General features: G+C 42.4%; 1 long non-coding RNA gene across 1 annotated transcript; it reads right to left on the reverse strand.

Annotated features, from left to right (window-relative positions):
* Positions 1-557: 557 nt before the first annotated feature.
* LOC134479596 (uncharacterized) lies at positions 558-3,672 on the reverse strand. The gene is made up of 2 exons (XR_010053136.1): positions 3,606-3,672; positions 558-895 (listed from the first exon to the last, which is right to left on the reverse strand). It is a non-coding gene; the product is annotated as an uncharacterized LOC134479596 (long non-coding RNA).
* Positions 3,673-22,053: the final 18,381 nt, after the last annotated feature.

Genomic DNA, 22,053 nt, shown 5'->3' on the forward strand with positions numbered 1-22,053 from the left:
AGACACTCAAGAACTCACAGAGACTGGGGCAGCATACAGGAGACCTGGATGGGTGCAAGTCAAATGGAATCCCAGCTCGGAAAGGAGAACGGGAAGGGTCTCAGACAACCAAAGAGCTATCTGCAATTGGTGCATACTGGCAAAGGGAAAAATTAGTTTTCTTCAAAGGAGTATCACAGGGTGGGATGTGGGTTGGGTGGGGGGAGCTTGGGATGAGGGTGGGGCAGAGCTTAGATCAACCACATCCCAGGGTGAGTCCTCTGCCCAGGAGTAGTTTGCCAACATGAATGAACTCGTTGGTATTTTTGTGTACTTGCTGTTTTGTTTTGTAGTCTTTGATCTTTTTTCCCCTTATTGGTTTTTTGCCTATTTGTTTTTATGAGGTTTTTCTGTTTCTTGATTTGTTTCTCATTTTTGGTTTTGTTTCTTTCTCTTTTTGAGAGAGGGAGAGGGAGAGAGAAAGTTGAATGGGTAGGGAGCTGGAGAAGATCTGGAAGGAGTTGGGGAAGGGAAAATATGACCAAAGTACATTGTATGAAAACAACTTTTAAAACAAATTTAAAAAAGAAATAAGTCTTTTTTATTGTCAGGGGATATAGCAGAGCTGATGTGCAGAGACAGGGGCAAGGGCTGGGCTGCAACTTGCACACACCCCTCCATTCCTCCTTTCAGCTCCTTTTAGTCATGGAAGAGCATGTTTCTGTCAGGGTCGCCTTCTATCCTCCTATTGCCCATGGTTACTGTGTGTTCCTGCAGCTTCTGAAGTGAGGAGAGGAAGTCCTTGGTCAGTTGTACTGAAAGTCACTCTGCAACAGAGAAATGTGCAGTTCCCAAGAGAAGAGATGGCTATGGTGAGAGCTCAGCTCACAGGTCTGGCCACAGAGGAAAGTCAAAGCTAGAAGGAAAAGAGAGACTAAGTTAAAATTTCAAAGTACCAATCCTATATTCTATTCCACTGCCTTTAAAAATTAACTAATCGATTAATTTTATTATTAAATTTTATGTAAAAATTAGTTAACTAATTTTGTTGGATCTCCTTTCTTCAACTTCTACCTGTCCTGGAACTCAGCTCTTCTTTCTATTTGTACGATGGTTTATTTAGGCCTGTCCTTCTGTGTCTAAAAGGCTGGAGCTGAGTGTATTTTCTTGCTTCTCCTTACCAGTTGGAAGGTAGATGATGAACTAATATTACACAAGGAAACAGATTGGATGCAGAACTTACCCTAAGACTGTTGATGCTTTCAAAGAATAGTCTTGAAGCACAGAAGACTTGATTTTGAAATAACCAAGTTCTAAGGGGGAAACTTCAGGGTGTGTGGGGTTATTCAATGCTTATAGAGTGTCAGGGATGAGCTAGTCAGTCTCTGCAAAGACAACACTGAAGTGGAAACTTCTGGTTTCTTTGGAAAGTTAGTTATGTCAAATGAGGTTTTGCTGGGTCACACAGATGACAGGATATCTTGCTAAAGCAGACATGTGAAGAATGTTTTGCTATAGCAGACGCATGAAAAGACTCATGATGAAGGAATATATAATATATACCCCTACAGACAGTGGGAGCTGGAGCATTGGTTTGTTTGCTCTGTCTCTCTATTCCTTGCTAACAACACACATGTATGGTTTGCCTTACACTGAATTGCTAAGCTTTACTTGTGGTGATGCCATAGAGAGAAAGTCACCAAAAAACTGCTTGGGAGTTTCTGTGACTTCTTGTCACTTCAGTGGCTTCCAGCCAGTTGGCAATCCTTGTGATTTCTGTCCTTGCTGGTTCATGTGTGGTGACTGCCGAGTGGACATAGTCTGCAGCTTCTGGTTTGTGTTTGGTGTTTGCTACTGGACTGAACTGCTGGTATCCCGACAATGAAGATTGGACTCACCACCAAAGAACTACTTCTAAACAGGTCTTCTTCCCCCATGTCTGAATAACTTTTCTCTTCTACTACCTCTGGTGGGTGGTGGGCTAGAGGAGAAGTCAAACCCTTATTAAAGTAGGTTGAGAGAAACGTATGCCATCACGATTCTGTAGGTAATATTTTTATGTGGTATTTCTTGTGTGAAATTCATTTGTTTTATTCCACTTAAGCTATTTTGGTCTTATGAGTATATTTTTACATATTAAGTAGATTGTCAGTTGACAACAACACATATTGGGTGTTCAATAGAACAGGTAGTGGATTTCTTAGAAATAAGTCTTATAGGCCCTAAAGACAATAAGAGATGATATATTCAAAGCCCTGAAGGAAATAAAAAGGCCAAAGAGGAAATATGTTTTTCATGCTAAAGCAAGTCAATGAACAGAAAGAAAAGAAGGTCAATTGGTGACATGGAATTATTCATAAAAATGACACACTTTCAAATTCAGAATACAGTAAAATTGGAATGATGTCAGACCTACAAGTAACTATACAGAGATTAAAAGGCAAAAATAAATATAATGTATCTTCAATAATTTGTTAAGAATAAGCATTATGAAAAGAAACAAGTTACGACTAAAAGGCCAAAGCATGAGATGGTACATTAAACACACAGATACCTTTTTCTTTTGTTGTTGGTGCAGGTAAGATAATGAACTTAGAGGTCCCTGCATGCCAAGCAGACACTTTGGAACAAAACTTCACTGCCAACCCTTGTTGAGCTTTTGTGGGGTCAAAGAGAACAGGTTTTTGTTTTTTTTTTAAATCAGCTTTGAATAGCCTTCTGAAGCTATCAGATGTTTCCTGCCAATCTCTTTTCCTTGCTGCTGTTGCAAAAGCCTGACAATGGCAATTGAAGAAAGTGTTTCTTTCGTCTCACAGTTTGAAGAGACACAGTCTGCCACAACCAGAGTCACTCTGACTTTGGCGTAGGCAGTAGGCTGATCTGCATTGTCTCCGTTGTCAGGATGTAGAGAGAGATGAATGCTGGTGCTCAGCTCATATTCTCCTTTTAAAATTTCTTACTCTTTCAGATCCCAGTTCATGGGATAATGTCAACCTCTTTCCTCAGTTGAACCTCTTTGGAAATACTCTTAACAGATAAACCTAGGGGTGTGTCTCCTAGGTGATTCTAAACCCAGGCAAGTTGAGGATAGAGATCAGCCACCACGAACTCACCCTCTGTCAACTCAATAGCTCACAGTTTAATGATCTAAACATTACTCAAAAGCCTAATGGCAGAAGTCTCTTCAGAGGCTCAAGACACTCATAACTCTATGAAATTGGAAAACAGGTTTATATTTCCAGTGTACAATGGCACAGGATAAGCAATCTCATTACAAAGGGAGGAATGGGGCCATCGGCAGAAAAGATCAGATCAATGTAACATTAAACCCAATAGGGTCCAAACATTAAACCACACATCTCCATTTCTGTCATCTGGGGCTCATGGTGCACTATATCCAACAGGCCTGGGTAGCCCTGGCTCTATCTCTTGGCCCAGGTCCATTCAGTGACTGCAGCGTTTCTTGGCAAATATCCCATATTTCTGGTATCTCTAATATACTTGGCTCCATGATAGTTTAGGTTTTATTGTCTCATGTTTTCAGAGTTCATTCCCACAGCCTTAAGGGCTGTCCTGAAGGTTGCAGCATTTTTACTGTTTTGCTGAAACACTCCACACACGCTCACCTCCTGGACTCTTGCAGTCTCTGATTATCGTGGAGTCATTAACCTTGGCAGAGAGGACATTCCTTGAAGGAGGAACATAAAAATATGCACATTAATATACAAACAAGCCTTACATCCACAGCAACTGTCCACAATCATCCAGCCCCACACCCTGTTGGCTCTGTTACAGGGGCAGAAACCATGCCATTCCATCCCTTAAATGGCCAGGTGGGACTGGACAGGAAGGCATGTGAGGTAAGAAGCTCGGCATCCTGACAGATCAGGACACAGAGCTTGGCCAGAATTAGATGTGGATATAGCATCTTCAAGGCCCACCTCCAGGGTCTCATGCTTGTAGTGGGTGCTGCATCTCAGAGTTTCCAAACACTTGTGACCAGCATCACCAGCCAGGGACCTGGTGCTGAGACCCATGAGCCTGTGTGTGGAGATACACTTCATGTTTAAGCCAGGACAGGGAAGGTATTTATGTGCAAAATGCAGAGTCTGCCTTCTACACCCCAGTCCTGATTTATTTTATTTTTTAGTGATGCAGATTTCCGTGCATTTTGCCAAGTTCATAGACTTGTGCATATTCTACCATATGTTCATTCTGTTAGCCTTCAAATTCCCTATCTGTCCCCGTGTAGTCACCCCCTGCCCTCATCTCTTAACATCACTAACTGCTTATCTGTTTCCCAGCCTTGTACATCTAAAAAAACTATTAAAAGGAAACCACGTACTTCCGTACTGCCTTCTTTAACTTTACAAAATGCATTAAAGATTCATTCACGTTCTACTGTGGCTCACTGATTTCTTTTCTTACTAAATTACGTTCCATTGAATGTAGGTATCACTGACTTATCTATTCAATAGAGAATTGCTTTAGTGTTTACAGTTTGGGGGTGGTTATAAAAGTAAAGATTAAAAAAGCTTATTAGTAATTTTCCTTTCCCAATTTTTAAGTTATTTTTCCTCAACCCTGCTTCTATGTTGGAAGTGAAAGTTTATAGGTAGCAACACAGTCCGAAAGCACATAAAGTTAAATATATGGAAAACGCATCTATAAATTATTATCAACATAGTAAAAGCACGATGAACCGCACGGCACAGCAAATATCAAGATAAAAACCGAATATTTGTGCTAGGAAGGGTGGGCGCACTAGAAGTGGGCGTAAGAACAATTTCACAATGTTGACAATGCTCTGCCATGACCTGAGTGACCACCGAAAGTGTTTCCTTTTTAATAAAAAATTAAAAGATAAAGTTGATTTTTGTTCCCATGTCTGAATGCATGTGTGTGCATGTGTGTGCATGTGTGTGCATGTGTGTACGTGTGTGTGTGTGTGTGTGTGTGTACACATGTATTTATTTGCAGGGTCCTTGGAACGGGGCATCTGACTCCCCTGGAACTGCAGTTACAGGTTGTTTTAAGCTGTCGGACATGAGCACATGGAATCCATGAGTCCTAACTCCTGAGACATCTTTCCAGCCCTTGAAGGTGTCCTTGATATACTCCTGGGCATGTTTTGAATCACATGAAATTAAATAAATACAACAAAATAAAATGAACCCACCGACCTTAAGAAGCCAGTTTATTTTCTCCTTATACATGTCTATTGTTTTACTTAAATACTCACATATTATTTTGTACTCAAGATGCACAAACTTTTTTTAAAATAAATGGAAACATTAGAATTTTTTAAGAACGTTGGGTTTACTTCCCCAAATTTCACACATTTCGGTGGCTCTTTTGAATACCCAAAGAGCTCATAAAATAATCTTCCTTTTGTGTCAAAATGTCAGAGAAACCATTAAGTAACTGAGATGAACTGAGGCGCAGTTGGAAAATATCCAGAATTCCACACACATTCACTTTGGGCTATTTTCATATCACAGATGCTACAAAGAAAAACTTGGTTTTTCATTTCTTCCTGCACGAGAGAAAACAATAAACAGTGGTCCACTCCACTCTGCATTTGCACTGTTCTCGACTAACTTTTCCTTCTACCAAACATCCACTCGATTTCTGGGTTTTCGATACAGAGGTCTCTTGGTTTGGAATGGTCTTCCTCCCGATTGTCCCTTTGGTAGCCTGTGTTTTTAAACTTGGGTGCTTCTGTTTATATGGCATTCTCTGAGAAAAATCATGCCTCACTACCCACTTGTGCTGGCTAGTTTTATGTCAACTTGGCATAAGCTGTCGTTATCAGACAGGAGGAAACCTCAGTTGAGAAAATATCTCCATAAGCTTGGGCTATAGGCAAGCCTGTAGGTCAGTTTCTTAATTAGGGATTGGTGTGGCAAGGTCCAGCCCATTGTGAGTGGTACCATCCTGGACTCATGGTCCTGGGTTCAATAAGAAAGCAGACTGAGCAAGTCAGTAAGCAGTAGTCCTCATGGCTTCTGCATCAGCTCCTGCCTCAAGGTTCCTGTCCTGTGTAAGTTCCTGTCCTGACTTCCTTCAATGATGGCTGCCGATGTGAAAACCTAAGGAAAGAGACGCTTTCCTCTCCAACTTGCTTTTGGTCATGGTGCTTCATCTCAGCAATAGAAACAGACCCTGCTGTGTTGTTTTGGGGAGGATTGTGGAAGGACTTTGAAGCTTTGGGCTAGAAAAGCTATTGAGTATCAAAAGCATGTTGAGCTGCTCTGTGGGACTGTGGAAGTAGGAGTGTTGAGAGAGATACTGATGATGGCGGCTTGGATTGATAAGTTCCAGAGAGAAGTTGAGATTCCCTCAAAGTCTCTATCGGGTGTGTTGAATATTTTGAGTTAAACGGTGGTTCTAGTTGACTGTGGCTGAAGAATCAGCTTCGATGAATGAAATACCAGAACCACTAACACGAAACCTTTGATTTGCTAGTTAGCAATTGATGCCAGTGAGCTGGAATTAAGAAATGATTGGTAATTAAGAAGAGACAATCATTACTGAGGTGACATCTGGGAAGCATTTCCTCAGAGTCAGCACCCAGAGGCTGTGTTGCAGAGGCAACCAAAGTTGTATCTCATGCTGGCAGCTGGTACTGTAAGAGTCTCCCGGATGCTACTGGTTTTGAAAGCATGAAGGGATCATGGAGAGCAGCGGAGGCTTTGCACTGTGAAGCAGGGCTGGGGTCCTGGAAGGGAGCCTATGAGAGGCTATTGGTGAAATGCAGCTCAGTTGCAGTGGGATACACCAACTACTTTGGAGATGCTCGTTCCATGGGATGACCATGAAGAACAGCAGCAATGGTGGAGCTGGCTGGAGCCTAGAAGATAAGCTGTGTGTGCTGCCGAGGGTGGAGCTGGACAAGTGAGCCAAGCCCTTTGGTCCTTTGGTGGAGTCCAGGTCATGTGTGGATCCCACACATTGGACATTGGGTTATTGGCACCACTGGAGTTTTGTTTCGCTTTGTTCAGATTGTGACTATGTCTGCTTCTTCTTTTTGAAACAAGAATGTATAACTTTAAATTTTTTTTTTTATTTTATAGGAGCCCACAGTTGAGTAACGGTTGATTTAAAAAAAAGAGACTTTGGATTTGAAAAGAGACCAAAATCTTTTAAGTGTTTTAATTTGTAAGTCTATGGGACTTTTTAAGTTTGTAAAATGTTTTCTATTGCGATGTTTATATTAATGTATGATCTCGGGGATAAACAAGAAAGAAAAAGTGGTGGCTTAACAGTGGTGTAGTGGTGTGTGTGTGTGTGTGTGTGTGTGTGTGTGTGTGTGTGTGTGTGTAGTTGGTAGCTGTCCTGGCTAGTTTTATGTTGATTTGCCACAAGCTAGAGACATCTGAGAGGCAGAAACCCCAATTAAGAAAATGCCTCCATCAGATGATGATGTAGGCAAAGCTGTAGGGCATTTTCTTAGTGATCAATAGAGAGAGCTCATCCCACTATGGGTGGAACCACCCTGGGTGGGTTGTGGGTTCTATATGAAAACAGGCTGAGCAAGCCATGATGAGGAAGCCAGTAAGCAGCACCCTCCATGACCTCTGCATCAGCTCCTGTTTCCATGTCCCTGCCCTGCTTGAGTTCCTGTCCTGACTTCAGTGATGAACAGTAATGTGGATGTGTAAGCCAAATAATCCCTTTTCTCCATGACTTGTTCTTGATCATGGTTTTTATCACAGCAATAGAAACCCTACTAAGATACCAGGCTAAAGCAGTTTCCAAGTTACTCTCTGTTACATCCTGAAGAGCACACAGTAGTAGCTGACATTTTCTTATTCATGTTCTAGTTTACAGTATGTTGTCCAGCTCAACTCGGCTCAGCTCACTTCAGTTTGGATATTCTGACACTTAGCACAAATTGGCTGATCAACTTTTTTTTTAACAAGAAACGATTAATAAAACAGTCATCATCCTTTGAAAAAGTTATTGGGAATGGTTTCATGATCCACAAGATGCCTTAGAAAGGAACAGATATTTGCAAATTTAAAAACTTATTTAGTTTTTATTTGCGTGTGTATGTGTGTGTGTGCACCCGTGTGTGCGCGCAAGTGTACATGTATGTGAGTGCAGGTGCCTGTGGAGGCCAGAGGAAAACCTGGGCTGCCTTGGGGGCTAGGTTACCAGTGGTTGTGAGCTACCTGATGTGGGTGTGAACTGAACTTGGGCTCTCAGAGTAGCAACCATTGTGACACTGAACCATGTCTTCAGGCTCTACTTCTATCTTCTTCTATTTTTGTTTTAAAGATTTATTTATTTTATGTTTGTTCATACCCTGTACACAGACACACCAGAAGAGGGTATTGGATCCCATTATAGATGCTTGTGAACCATCATGTGGTTGCTGGGAACTGAACTCAGGACCTCTGTAAGAGCAGTTGGTGCTCTTAACCACTGAGCCATCTCTCCAGCCCTTTATTTCTACATTCTTTATGAAGAAATTTTAATAAAAATGTTTTTTTTGGTAGCTGAGCTGTTTTCAGGGAAAGTTTTTATAAAGAGCTTTTATACGAAAACATATGTAAAACGAAGCACTTTGATGAAGTCGTTCTATAAGACAAGCTTTGTAGACTCCATGAGACAGAAAAAGACCAAAGATGCTGCCTGCTGTTGAGTATATCATGGAGTGATGTTCTGGGAGGATGAGTGGAGGAGACAGGAAGCCCAGGAGACAGAATTTCTGCCTGTGATTGACAACCACAGGCATGGGATAGGATGACTATGCAGCCCCGAATGTCTACACGGATAGATGTGTAGCATTGCTACTTCACAAGATCTGAGCAGGAAACAGGAAGAAGTAGAGAGGCACAGCTGCAGTTGAGCATACGTTTGGAGCTCAGCAGCTGCATGCGGACAAGACTGACAGGTGTGAGCCTCCTAGTCTCCAGTGGAAGTGCGAGTGTGGGATTCTCCGAAGCCTCCAGATGGTGTGTTTTAAGGGAGAGGTTTGGATAATGGTGACATCTTCAGCTACAGCAACCTGAAGGGATAGGAAGGTATGGAGGGGCTGCAAAGAGAGAGAGCCAAGCTGCAGAGAATTGAAAGAGCATCACAGACCAGACGGCAGAGGAAGAGGGTGTGGTGGGTGACAGCAGGTGCCAGAGGGTAGGTTGGCAAGTGCTCAGACTGGAAACCAGTCCCCTGAGTTGCCAGTTTGTGGTCACCACTAACCTTTACAAGACATGGTGACAGAGGTACCACTGAGCTTAGGAAACAGAAGAAAAGCGACAAGAAATAAATAGCATTCATCCATGTTCAGTCATGGGAACCAGTGCAGTCCACAGATGCCACCTACCAAGCATTATACACGCACTGGCATTGCATTGTGACCTTGGGGTCAACTAAGCTACACCTTAGACACAAAGCCAGACAAGTCAGAGTCAGAGTCTTTCTGTGCCACATGAGTATAATTGTTCTTTTAAGTCAAAATCTCCAACCTTATTCTGGGGCCCAAGGCCATTACTATTCACTAGGGTTGTGTTTGTTTGTTTTGTTTGCTTTTTTTTTTATTTGCAAGGATCTAACTTTTCAAGTTGCTTGAATGTCCCTGTCAGGAACCGTAGATAGAATTGTCCCTTTCCACATTGAAAAGTACGTTTCAGTCCAATGTCCCTCTAGAAAAAAGTCAACACATTAAAAATATAAATCATAACTGGAAGTCGAATAGACAGAGTTTTTTCTTTCTCAAGAATTGAGTTTTGAAATATAAATAACGAAAATAAAAACGATATACCCTATTTAACGGTCCTTGGTTCATTCATTTCTGGATTCCAAATCCTCAAAACCCCATTTTTATTACAGCGCATCCTTTCAGTGGCTGAATGTATGTGGGGCAGTCTTTTACTAACGACCCTCATGTTTGAAGACAAGAGCACTTTCTTGTCCTGGGTATTCCATTCATTAGGGGTTTGCATACTACATATGTATGTATATACCACACACGGATAGTTTATTTTTGCCAAGGATCATGACCTTGTGATCCCTGTTGGATAGAGAGACAATTCTGATTTTACTCGTGGGAAGCCCACTTTCTTTGGGCTTTAATATGCTTCGGGAATTTCACGCAGAACTTTTGAGTTCTTGCCCACAGACTTTTGGTAAGTAAGAACGTCCTGGTACTCTAGCTTCGGAGAAGTACCCCTTCTGAAGGAGAAAAATCTAGATAGATGAGAGCAGTCAGCTCAGCTCATTATGTGCAGTGAGAAACTGGGGTTTTCAGTGTTTACAGTAAGGTGCGACGTGGGCAGACGACGCTTCCTCCAATCATGCTTCCTCCAGCCGCCAAGTCTGAGCAGCTTTGCAACACCCTGGCTATTTGGACTTCTCTCACAGTTGCCACAGGCACCGTGAACCCTCCAGCTCCTTTCTCTATAGAATAGGAAGCCATCTCCCACATCTAAGGAGATGCCTCCCTGGGACGACTCCCACCGAATGCCTCCTGCCTTGCTGCCAGAGCTTGTTTCCTGAGAGCAACCGCAGCCGCCTGTTCGGGAGCCTGCAGCCCTGTACTTCCGACGAGTGACCAAGATGCCTGGCTGTGTGCTGACTCATTCAAGAAGAGCTTTAGAGAGCGCCTGGGGCGTGGGTGTTAGAGTGGGCTGTGGTTGATTTTCCAGCATGCTACAGAAAAAGCAAAGGATGGAAGTGGCAAGCAGCAGAGTCAAAACACTGCTGGTGACCGTACTGTCAGAGGACAGCCAGTCATTTCCTTCCTAGGCCTGGCTTTGTGATTCCCCAGTCATCAGTTTCCGTATAGGCCAAACTTGAGGAAGACTGATACCCGCATAGTAAGTAGTATTTGCTGAGCACTTTAAAGCGATGGCCTGGGTGTTCTCCTCCATGCTGTTCATGAACTGTTCTCATCTTGGTCATCTTCTGAGGCATCTCCTACCCTCATTTCAGTCAGGGGCAGCTGTAGGTTGGGGACATGAAATAACTTATCTTGAGGATCATGAATGGGATCAGATATGGTGGAAATCTATGTTCTTAACCCATGGAGGCTTTTAGTGGCGTTTAAATAAAGCTAAATGGGCTCTATTTGGTTCTCAGCCTACCTCTACATGTCTTTATTTTGCACACTCACAAAGATGAAATAGAAAAACGTCTTCCCATCTGATAAGATGCACATCGAATTGTGATTACATTAGAACCAGGAAGAAAGAGCTGCCTCTTTTCTCCCTGTACCAGATACCCGATACCTACAAATGCCTAACGCCTGCTTAAGGACATCAAAGAGTGCTTCTTGGGCCAGGAGGCAGAAGGTGGCTGGAGCCTGGGCTGGGGTTGACTTAAGACCTACGGGACTCTTAAGAACAGAGCCTAAGAGAGTAGTGGGGCCCCCCAAAAAATCAGTGGTTAAGAAGGAATTAACTGGGGTGGGTACGTGTGTCTGTGAATTACTTCAGATACGCATGATGGCATCCGCAAGGCCTTTTGCCAACCCAGTCTCAGGGTACCTTTTCTCCACAGACCCATGGCCCTTATACAACATGAAGGGTAAGGCACTTACGTACAGAAGACTCGTGTTCCAAGTGTCATCACTGTGACTTCAGAATTGAGATAACATTGTTAATGATCTAATTTTGTAACTGCCTAAATTATTAATGGACCTACTTTGGTCCCCTTAGAAATTGCCACCTCCTGGAATCAAAGGGCTTCTGGTGAATGGTTCCCTCCTCTCAGGGACCACCTTCATCCTATGTCCCTCCAACATCAGAAACATTAATCACGAGTGGTAAATTTAAGTCACCGCTGTTCCTACTGTACTTTTTTCTGGTCCTTAACATCAGGTCTGTCTTTGTGACATCCACTTGCTGTCTACTAGGCATGGTCTAGCTTCATTCCTATCACCCAACTTCTGGGAGGGATTCAGGCTCTCAATGGATTTAATGTCCTTGTATGCTAACAGAATAGGGTTGTCTACTTTCTTCATGAAAACTCCTGCCTATACTTGTAGGAATATAGGCTCAGTCTTCAGTTCTCTCAAACAAAGGGGCAGCCCACCACACAGCCCAGAACATGGGAGTAGCAGGCTCTTCATAACATGGCTCTTTGTTTCTAAGTGGAAACTGGTCGAAGCAGATGGACCATTGGATGTGGATGAAGGACATGCCTTCAAATATGTCCTTGACTTTGTGATACTAGGCAAGTGGTACCTGGGACCCAGTGTCTTCATCTGGGAACAGCTATGGCAGAAGAACCCATGAAATTCGAGCAGGCACATGACGAAATATAGACAGAGTAAAGTACTATTATGAAAACTGGTTCGATGCTATTAAGTTTCCTCCCACATCAGGGCTTCCAACTTCATGATATTTCGTGACAGCTTGTTTCAGGAAGAACGAGATGAAGACTCACAGTCTCATAATCTAGCCTCTGTGTCTCATTAAGTAAATTGGGGCTGTGTGTTAACTATTTCTGGAAAGTTGTAAACACCCAGCAACTCATCCCAGAAAAGGAATGGATGACAGAACATAGTACAGACAGTACCGAAGTCCGACTTGGTGAGCCAGGACATTTTATTTGTGTTACTTATAGGAATCCGAATTAGATACAGGAACAGCAATGACCCCAAGGTGGCTTCATCACCAAAGACCCAGCACGTGTGGTGTTTGGTCTCAAACCTGGGACACTTAGCTGACGGAGATGCCTATTTAACATGTCAAAGTGGACCTGACCACCAGGTTCTTTCAGCAACCCTCAGTCACTACCTGTTGCAGGGTATGACTGCCATACCTCACTTCCTACCCTAAACTTCTCCAACCCAGGGCCTGGGCTGTTCTTTCTTACATAATTTAGCCATTTTGGTTACTCAGCCCTTTTTCCTCTTTGGTCTACCCTTTACCATCCTGACATCTTGGTCTGGCTCTCCCCTCTCCCTTCCCGTTTTCCTCACATGACACAGCTCAAGGTCATGTCCACTCTAGACTCTTCCTGCCTCTGGCTATGCTCTGTCTTTTATCTATAATAAACTTTCTCTTCTACCATACCTAGGAGCAGTCATATACTTCAATTTTAAATTTTTTTCATTCAGGTAACAGCTCATAAAAACTGTGAATCTGAATATACTGCACAGCTTGCTGACAATTCAACAGGTAGGAGAGTGTCCTTTCCAGGCAGTGTAGATGGTCTGATCCTCTTCCAGGCAAGCTAGCTGGTGCAATTGTCTTCTAGGTAGCTAGTCTGCTTCTTCCAAGCCCCTGAGAATGCTCTCAGCATTACTTTACCACTTATATACCTATTGAACCTGGTCGGTTTCAGGGACTTCCTGAAGTTATTCTGAGTTGTTTACTTCCTGCCTTAATGATCTTCCCTGCAGGATGGAATGTTTCCCCTTCCCTTGGTGCATCAAACTGTTTTAATCTACACACATTATGACTGAATGTTCATGGTTTAAAAACTCGGAATGTATAACATGATGACATTTAAAGCTAGGAAGTTGTTCAGTTTAGATGAGGTCATGAAGGTAGAATCCTGGTGGTGATCTTAGTGTCTCCATAAGAAAGAGACACATCTAGGCACAGTGGCCTGAACCTCTAGTCCTAGTTATGTGAGAACCTGGAAGCATGAGAATCACTTGACCCAAGAATTTGGGGCAATCTTGAACAGCCTGGAGCTACTTCAACTTTTAATAAAAAGCTAAACCAAACCAAACCAAACAAGACAGGAAAGACTAGAGTGCCCCCTGCAACACAGGAAGAGGTCATGTGGGTACATAAAAATGTGACAACTGTCTGCAAGCAAAGAGGTGAGGTCCTTGTTCCTCTGCTAGAGTACAGTGCTAGAATCTTGCACTCAAACTTCTCAGTAACAAAGTCTTGTTAGTTTTATCTTCTCATTCTGTGGTATTTTGTTACGGGAGCTTGTACAGACAAACGCACTGTAAACAAACTGTGGCAGCCATTAAATATTGAATAGGCAGGCAACGGGAGACTTGATTTTAATCTCACTTATATTTAGATACCCCAGGATGGAGAGTCATAATTGTCTTTCAAAATTTCTAATCTGCTATGTCAGGAGTTTATGGTGATGTAACCCACTGAGTCGAAACGCTCAGTTCTGCTTATAATGAATAAAACAAAAAACGTAACTACCAATTATTTTAAGCTTCAACACTACTTTAAAAAAATCATTCTGCTTTGTACTTTTGTGAGTCCTGGTGGGAATTAGGAAGTTCATTTGTAAGTACCATTTCTCAGCTCATTTGAAATTGTCAGTGAAGGGGAGGGGAATGTACCGTTTGATCTCGTACATCCTTGTCTCTTCATCTCACTTAATGAGTTTCACTAAATTGAAGGAAGAGCAGGAGGACATGTTGACAGATTGATAAAATGCCTGGGGCTCCATAGAGCCGAACAGTGGGGAAAGACTCTGCGTGTAACTGCAGGAGCTTCTCAAAGTGGAGGTTAAATCAGACACATGTAGCATTAAGTACTTGAATTTGTTATTGTATATAATGATTTAATACTTCACGTTGACTTTTTAGGGGGAACAGTAGCTAAAATAGGGCAGGTTATTTTGTTTTTTAACTAAGGGATGATCTGTGTATTCAGAGAAAAAACTGAATGGAAGGTAACTCTATAGATGTCATCCGTGTGTCGTGTGCTCTCTATATAGATGTCATCTCTGTGTAGTGTACTTTCCTACTCTCCTGCCCTATAGTATAGATTTTTAATGTTTGAGTTTTGCTTTACATATGTGTCTTTTATTTTTTAAGCTTAATTTGTAAGTCCATAGTTAACAAAAAGGGGTCTTTTCTGATTCTATTATTCTATAGCCTAACGTTTTAATTTCTCATGGAAGAAAACGGGACTACTAGGGAACTTAACCCTGCTGAGTTAGTTTTCAGGTGCAGAAGAGGCTTGATGGTTAAGTTCAAGGATAGATGGCAGAAGCCAGCCTGGGTTGGACAACTTGGTCTGGTATTTTTGCTGACATAGTTATTTTTCTCCCATACAGTTGAACACCATGCTGCTGCCATACTCATATAGTGGTCCGAAACGAGGGAAGAATGAATTCAGAACTTGCTGTCTGTGTCAGTCCTAACAGAAAACTTCCCAACCTACCCAACCCTCATGACCATCTGTGCTGTCCTGTAAGAAGAGCATTACCCCTTTTCCTTTAGCTAACCTCCTAGGGTATTTAGAGCAGCCTAGAAAACTCAACAACTCTAGACCTGGTCCTTTCCCATGGCAACAAGTTATCTCCTTGTTCTGTGATGCAGAACATCATGCAGAATTCAGAAGCGTGTCCTTTTTGATTGCATGATCTGGCTTCTGTAGAATGGCTGTGGTACAGAATTTTATGACAACCACAAGAATGAAGTTCTGATCGCATCTCAATCTGCCTCTTCACTTATGTGGTTGCTCTTGGCTCATCTTGACCCTGCAGAGTCAGGGTTCTAAGAAAAAGAGGAAGATGGCTTGCTCGGATACTCCGCAGAACTGGGGAGAGACACATTTCTCTTGAGTAATACAATCTGTGTCATGCTTGACCAGTTCCCATGGTTATTTTCAGAAAAGCCTGTTGCTTGTCTTTAACTTTCCTGATCCCCCTGCCTCACGAAGGTGTGAATTAACTTCATGCTTGATTCCCTTCCCAGGGTCTCAAGTTCGTGTGTTATAGAGCTGCCTGGGTCTTGGTTTAGCATATGACTGCTCTCTGAGCTGTGGGACTTTGAACTCCTAGATTAATTTCCATGAACCCAATTTTTCCTACCTGTAGACTAATAATAAGAATATGTACGCAGCTCATGGGCCTAGTGGCAGGGGTATATGGAATGATTTTTGCAAAGTGCCTAATTTATTCTTCGTAAATTGTATGACTAAGAGTAGGACAGCCTGTGAGGAAGAAAACACAGATAGGCATAAAATGTAAGATGCTAGAACTGGAAAGAGGGATAGAGAGAATAGGAAATAAATACTCAATGGCCAAAGAGAGAAACACACTGCGGCAAAGAGGAGGCAAGGGCTCAGACTGAAGATAACGGCTTACCAAGGACTGCGGAGTCAGAAGCAGCCTTACAGTTTCTTTCATTCTTATCTCCAACATCTACTCTCTCCAGAAACCCTGTTTTGAGATTACTATGAGAGGAAGACTCTCAAAGAAGTCATATCATGGATACCTTGATGCTTATCAGGGGAAGAACAACAGAAGTCTTCCTGGTTTTCGATAAAACCGTATGGGGCCTCGATAGAAAGCTTTCGAGACAGGTCCATCCAGGAAAGCACTTGTCTGGCAAAGATCCATGTTGTGAGAATCTAATTTTCCATCTCTGGCTATTGTCCTGTAGTGTCTTGTCATCGTGATAGCTCCAGTGTGGACTGCTTCTTTGAGCTGTTGTAAAACAAATAATGCGGATTGGATGACTTAAGCAAAGAACGTTTAACTCCTCTTGGTGGAGGCTGAGGCATTGGCAGTCTGTTTCCGGTGAGGTCGCTCTTGTTCCTATGGCCCACAAGGTAGAATGACACAGTAACTCTGTTAAGTCCTTTCAGTAAGATGATTAGTCCCACTTATATAGGCTCCCCGCTTTCAATCTAATCAAATTGCCAAGGCCTCAGGTCTAAATACCATGCGGTAGGAGGCTAGGTTTCCGTATATGGGTTTGGTACACACATTCATAGTTTTAGAGTCTTTGTTCCATGATAGGTGTGATCTTTGCTTGGAGGTCCCTGTTGGGAGACTAGCCCACACATGCTAGGAGAAGGAGGCAGGCCATGGGTGGGGAAATAAAAGAGAAAAAGGCCAGAGTTGTATTTCCTTTCCCCTTCAAGGACGTGTCTCCAAGGGGAAACTCTACCTCTTCCGGTTTCTACCTCTTCCCAACAGTGCTAAGACAGAAGGCTCTTGACACACACTTGCCCTAGCAGCTGTTTCCAATCCAAATGGCAGCAGATGGGCAGGTATTGCTCTAAGCAGGGATCTAAAGGAAAGGGCATAATACCCACTCTGTATGCAGCGAGGACTCTCTGGGCCCAAGCATCATGGATGCACAGATGAAATGAGAATCTTTGCTTATGAGACCTTTGGGTGACCGTCATCACAGTAGTTCAAACACATCCTTCTTCACGTTGGTGGCTTAAAGCCGTGTCACTTGTTGTTCATTACTTTTGATTCTCAGGCCGAGCAGGTAGTTTTCTGCTGATTTTGGTGTCCCATGAGCTGTCATTGTAACAGAAACACTTGCCTACGTCATTGGTGCAGGTTCACTATTGACATGCTGACTTTCCACCGAGTCTAGAAGTTGCCAAGTCAAAGCGTTGAATGCAGTTTAATTTTTCTGCATAAGTAATTTCGTCACACAAGGCATCATGAAAAAAAAATCCCCAAAACAAAGAGCCAAGGTGGCATGGCACATGCTCCGTTAAATCAGTAGTTCTCAGCCTTCCTCATGATGGGGCACTTGGATTTAGTTCCTCATGCTGTGGTAACCTCTAGCCATAATATTACTTTTGTTGTTACATCATAATGGTAATTTTGCCACTGTTATGAATCATAATGCAAATATCTGTGTTTTATGACCGTCTTGGGCAACCCCTGTAAAAAGGACCATTTGACCCCTAAAGGAGTTGCAACGCCATGGGTTGGGAACCACTGCTCTAGGGGATATTCAAGATTGTGTGTTTGGGTACAGACAAAACTAACAGATTTTTAAGTACCATTGATTTTTCATTTTACTATTTATGATTTGTACAACTGTTCATATGTGATATATTACTATAGGAGTAAGTAAAGACATGTATTTATGAATGAGTGTTCTAATCCATATGCTAACTACAGTACAATATCCAAAAGCTACTGAATATCTATTTTATCTGTTTTAAATCAATTCACTGTGACGATTAAATGAGGAAAAGTGGTCCAGATTCTCATGGAAAGAGGGAACGGATGGGATGGATTCGTGCTGGGGTATTCGGGCGGGAGATATGTTATTGACATAACAACTTTTCATGGGTAAAGTCCATTCTATGCGACACGCAGATCTCTGTAGGTTAAGCCTCATAGGAAATCATTACATGCCCCTTCCGTATTAGACACCAACTCTTGAGAACACCAGCTGAAGCCTGCTTCTTAGGGGAATGCTGTCTGTCCAGCTGGATTGAATCGAAGCAGATTAAAGTCCCCAGCTTGCACACGCCCGCCACAAAAACAAAACAAAACAAAACAAAACAAGGAAACAAAATCACCAATGTGTATTTAAAATTTTCACTTATAATTCATTAGTCTTTAAACATATCCAGCGGCACTGAATTGCTACAAGTTCCAAACACAGTGTTTTGTGTTACGAATGGAGAGCAGTTTTTTTCTGTTTAAACCATAGGACAGGACATTTTAAACACATAAGTATCCCCTTTGAAAAATATTTTGAGTAAACGTGCTAAGCAATGGGTTTCCTTGTGGTAGGGCTTTGGCTGTGAACAAAGCTGCCAATAACGTTGTCCTGAGGAAGGGTGTGCTTGAAACTTCAGGAAGCAAGAAGGAGAGCAATGCTTTACACTGTGTGCTGTAAAGGGCATGGGCGTGAGTGGGCTCTGATTGAGCTCTAGCTTCTCCTGATTGGCTGTTTACTGTTCATCCTCTGTGTTTTATCCTGTCTGTCTGTCTGTCTGTCTGTCTGTCTGTCTGCATCTGCCTGACCGCCTGTCTGCCCGCCCATCCATCCATCCATCCACCTACCTACCTACCTACCTACCTACCTACCTACCTACCTACCTACCTATCTCTGGACAGCTTCGACTTTCTCATAAGTCTGTTTTGTGGTCAGTTCATGAATGACTCTGGAATATTCTGTACTTCTAGGATCTGGTAAGCTTGTAGCACTATTTTTTAGCACTCAGGCAAGTGTGTGTGTGTGTGTGTGTGTGTGTGTGTGTGTGTGTGTGTGTGTATTTACTGTTTTATTCTGTTTTTCTTTGTCCTAGAGTACAGTGAGTATTTGGATGGATGGATGGATGCCTGACTAAATGTAGCAATGGAGTGGATCCTATCTGATAGTCAACTTTCTGTTACAGGAGCCTTAAGGCCATGAGTTCATGACTAATTGGCCTTTTCATTTCTGCCCTAAAGGAGAATGAAACCTCCTCATGTGATGAATCTTTTCTAGAACATGTAGACAGATCTTTCCCTTTCTTTTTTCCTTCCTTTCCTCCCCTTCCTCCCTTCCTCCCTTCCTCCCTTCCTCCCTTCCTCCCTTCCTCCCTTCTTCCTTTTCTCTCCTTCCTTCCTTTCTTCCTTCCTTTCTTTCTTTCTTTCTTTCCTTCTTTCTTTCTTTCTTTCTTTCTTTCTTTCTTTCTTTCTTTCCTTCTCTCTTTCTTTCTTTCTTGGATGAGCCTTTCTTAAGCTATCTCAAAAACAGAAAAATGAATCTTAGTAGAATTTAAGGTAATCATATAATTTTGGTAGTTTAGAAGAGAGGAGAGCCTTTTTCTGAAGCATAGCTCTACTTCGAAACTTTAAAGAATCCCTATGAATTTCTTCAATTGACTTCAATATGATTTTCTTCAATCAACTTCATCCAGTGACTGTAGTTTGGAGAACTCTTTTGTGTGGGTCAGTGTGGTCTATACCTAACACTTTCCATTCCGTGTTGCGTTAGTTTTTGCAGGAGAGAGTAGGGCACTTCCCCCCCCCCCATTTAGTGGCTATTTAACACTCCCTGAAGACTAAATTATACTAACTCACTGCTTCCCCCACTGTAAGCTCCCCAAAGGTGTTGTAAGAGTTACTTCTGAATACAAATGTGTGCACAGGAGGTCCAGCTAACACCCACCATTAGCCATCTTCCCAGAAGAAGAGGCAGGGCTGCAGAATTTCATGTAGCCACTTGCAGAGAGAGAGAGTTGTGATTTTGTGTGGCAGAGGACGGGGGCTGGCAGGATATTTGGTAACAAGAATGAATGCCTGTCACAGGTGTTGCAAAGACCTGAGACTAACAGAAGTGTATGCCCCTTGGGGAAGAAGATTGGGATAATTAAAAGGATGGCTTTGTAATATTACTTTCTAACCCTGGAATGAAATTCATAGGTGAGTATAATGTTACTATTACACATAATTAAAAAAAATTAAACCAGGTCTCCTACAAGAAATGTAATATTAATCTTACCTCAATGCTAGGACAAAACCACATTAGGCATACTCAAGTGCTCCAATACTAGTACCTAACTTATATAAGTGTGTCTGAACTTCATAGGTCAATGTTTTACTCAGCAGAATGTTGATTGAGTGTTTTCTTTATATCTGGAATATGGGAAGAAGAGCCTAAGAAGCACACTGTGAAGAGCACTATGTGTTGCATCACCACGATGACCAAGGCCGATGTGTGCAGAAGACCAGAGCCAGACCAAGGCCGATGTGTGCAGAAGACCAGAGCCAGACCAAGGCTGATGTGTGCATAAGAACAGAGGCAGACCAAGGCCAATGTGTACAGAAGACCAGAGCCAGACCAAGGCCAATGTGTGCAGAAGACCAGAGCCAGACCAAGGCCAATGTGTGCAGAAGACCAGAGCCAGACCAAGGCCGATGTGTGCAGAAGACCAGAGCCAGACCAAGGCCGATGTGTGCAGAAGACCAGAACCAGACCAAGGCAGTTGTATGCAGAAGACCGGAGCCAGATGGTACAGATTGATGTTTCCAAGTCACTGTCCTCCTTGAGTGTGAAGAAAAACCATAGCCAAGAAGTGTTTGCTGACAGGAGCTTGATATGGATGTCTCCTGAGAGGCTCTGCCAGAGCCTTCCTGATACAGATGAGGATGGTTGCAGTCTGAGCTTCCAATACCAAGAGTGAGTCCTTGAGTTCTCTACTTCATGTTCCCTGTCTTCTGTTGCCTGTGTGCTGTGAGTCTCATTCTGTGCCTGCCTGAAGCCTGTCTGAGGGGTCTGTTTGTCCTTATGTCTTGTTTGACAGTTTGTTGTAGGCGGTGTGGTGTCTGTATGGACTGTAGGAGTCAGTATCTGTGAGTGGTGTCTGTCTCTAACAAGGGGCTTCACTCTCTATTTATTGAACAGTATAGAAAGCATCACATGGGGGAAAGGAATGAGGTACTTAGATCTTTAGCAAGGTTGTACAAGAGGTCAATCTCTGGCTCCAACTGACCACAATTGACCCGGATAATACACATTTGTCTGTCAACCAATATCCATAAATAGTTCAATCACTGTGATATGTTTTAGGAGGTTGCTCTCTGTAATTGATGCTTTCAGCAGATGATGCATGGGCACGGCTTGAGTCAGGAGCATGGAAGGATACTTGTAACTTAACATCGCAGCTATTCAGTAGCTTAAGTTATATCAGTTACCTACGTGGGAAATCCAAGGCAAGAAAGGTTGGTTGTTATATCTTCTCTTAAAGTGGTGGTTCTCAGCCTTCCTAACACTACGATCTATAAATACAGTTCCTCCCACTGTGGCGACTCCCAAACATAAAATTATTTTGTTGCTATGTCATAACTGTGATTTTGCTACTGTTACAAATGATAATGTAAAAACCTGGTATACAGGATATCTGATATGCGATACCCCAAAGGGGTTGGAGCCCAAAGCTTGAGAACCACTGTCTTAAAGCCAGGGTAAAGAACAGGCTGGGTCCACAGAAGGCAAGCAATCTGAAGTCTTATGTGACTCATAGATTTTTGTCATCAACTTTGGTGTGAGGTCCAGCAAAAGTTCCAGCCTCCTAGAGTTATGACGGATATTTTCAGAATATCACATGACCCCACTCTCCTGCTCCTAAAGATTATCATGAGGTTCCTTCCTATATTTTATTTTTCTCATCTAATAAGTTTTGTGTTTTAGTCTATGAATTTTCTGTGAAATATATTTACTTTAACTTGTATTACTTCTTCATAGACTCTGGGTTATTGCATTTCATTTCTACATCAGATTTCTCACAAATGAATGGACATATTCAATTTTTTTCAACGTGGTAAATTTCTTTCTCTATATACTTATTAATATTTTCTCACCTCAGTACTCTTTTCCTGTGTTGTATATGACTTGTTGAGCTTTATCCTCCCGAATGAGCTGTTGAAATTCTGGCA

Source organism: Rattus norvegicus, chromosome 7, assembly GCF_036323735.1.
Source record: "Rattus norvegicus strain BN/NHsdMcwi chromosome 7, GRCr8, whole genome shotgun sequence".
Lineage (NCBI taxonomy): Eukaryota > Metazoa > Chordata > Mammalia > Rodentia > Muridae > Rattus > Rattus norvegicus.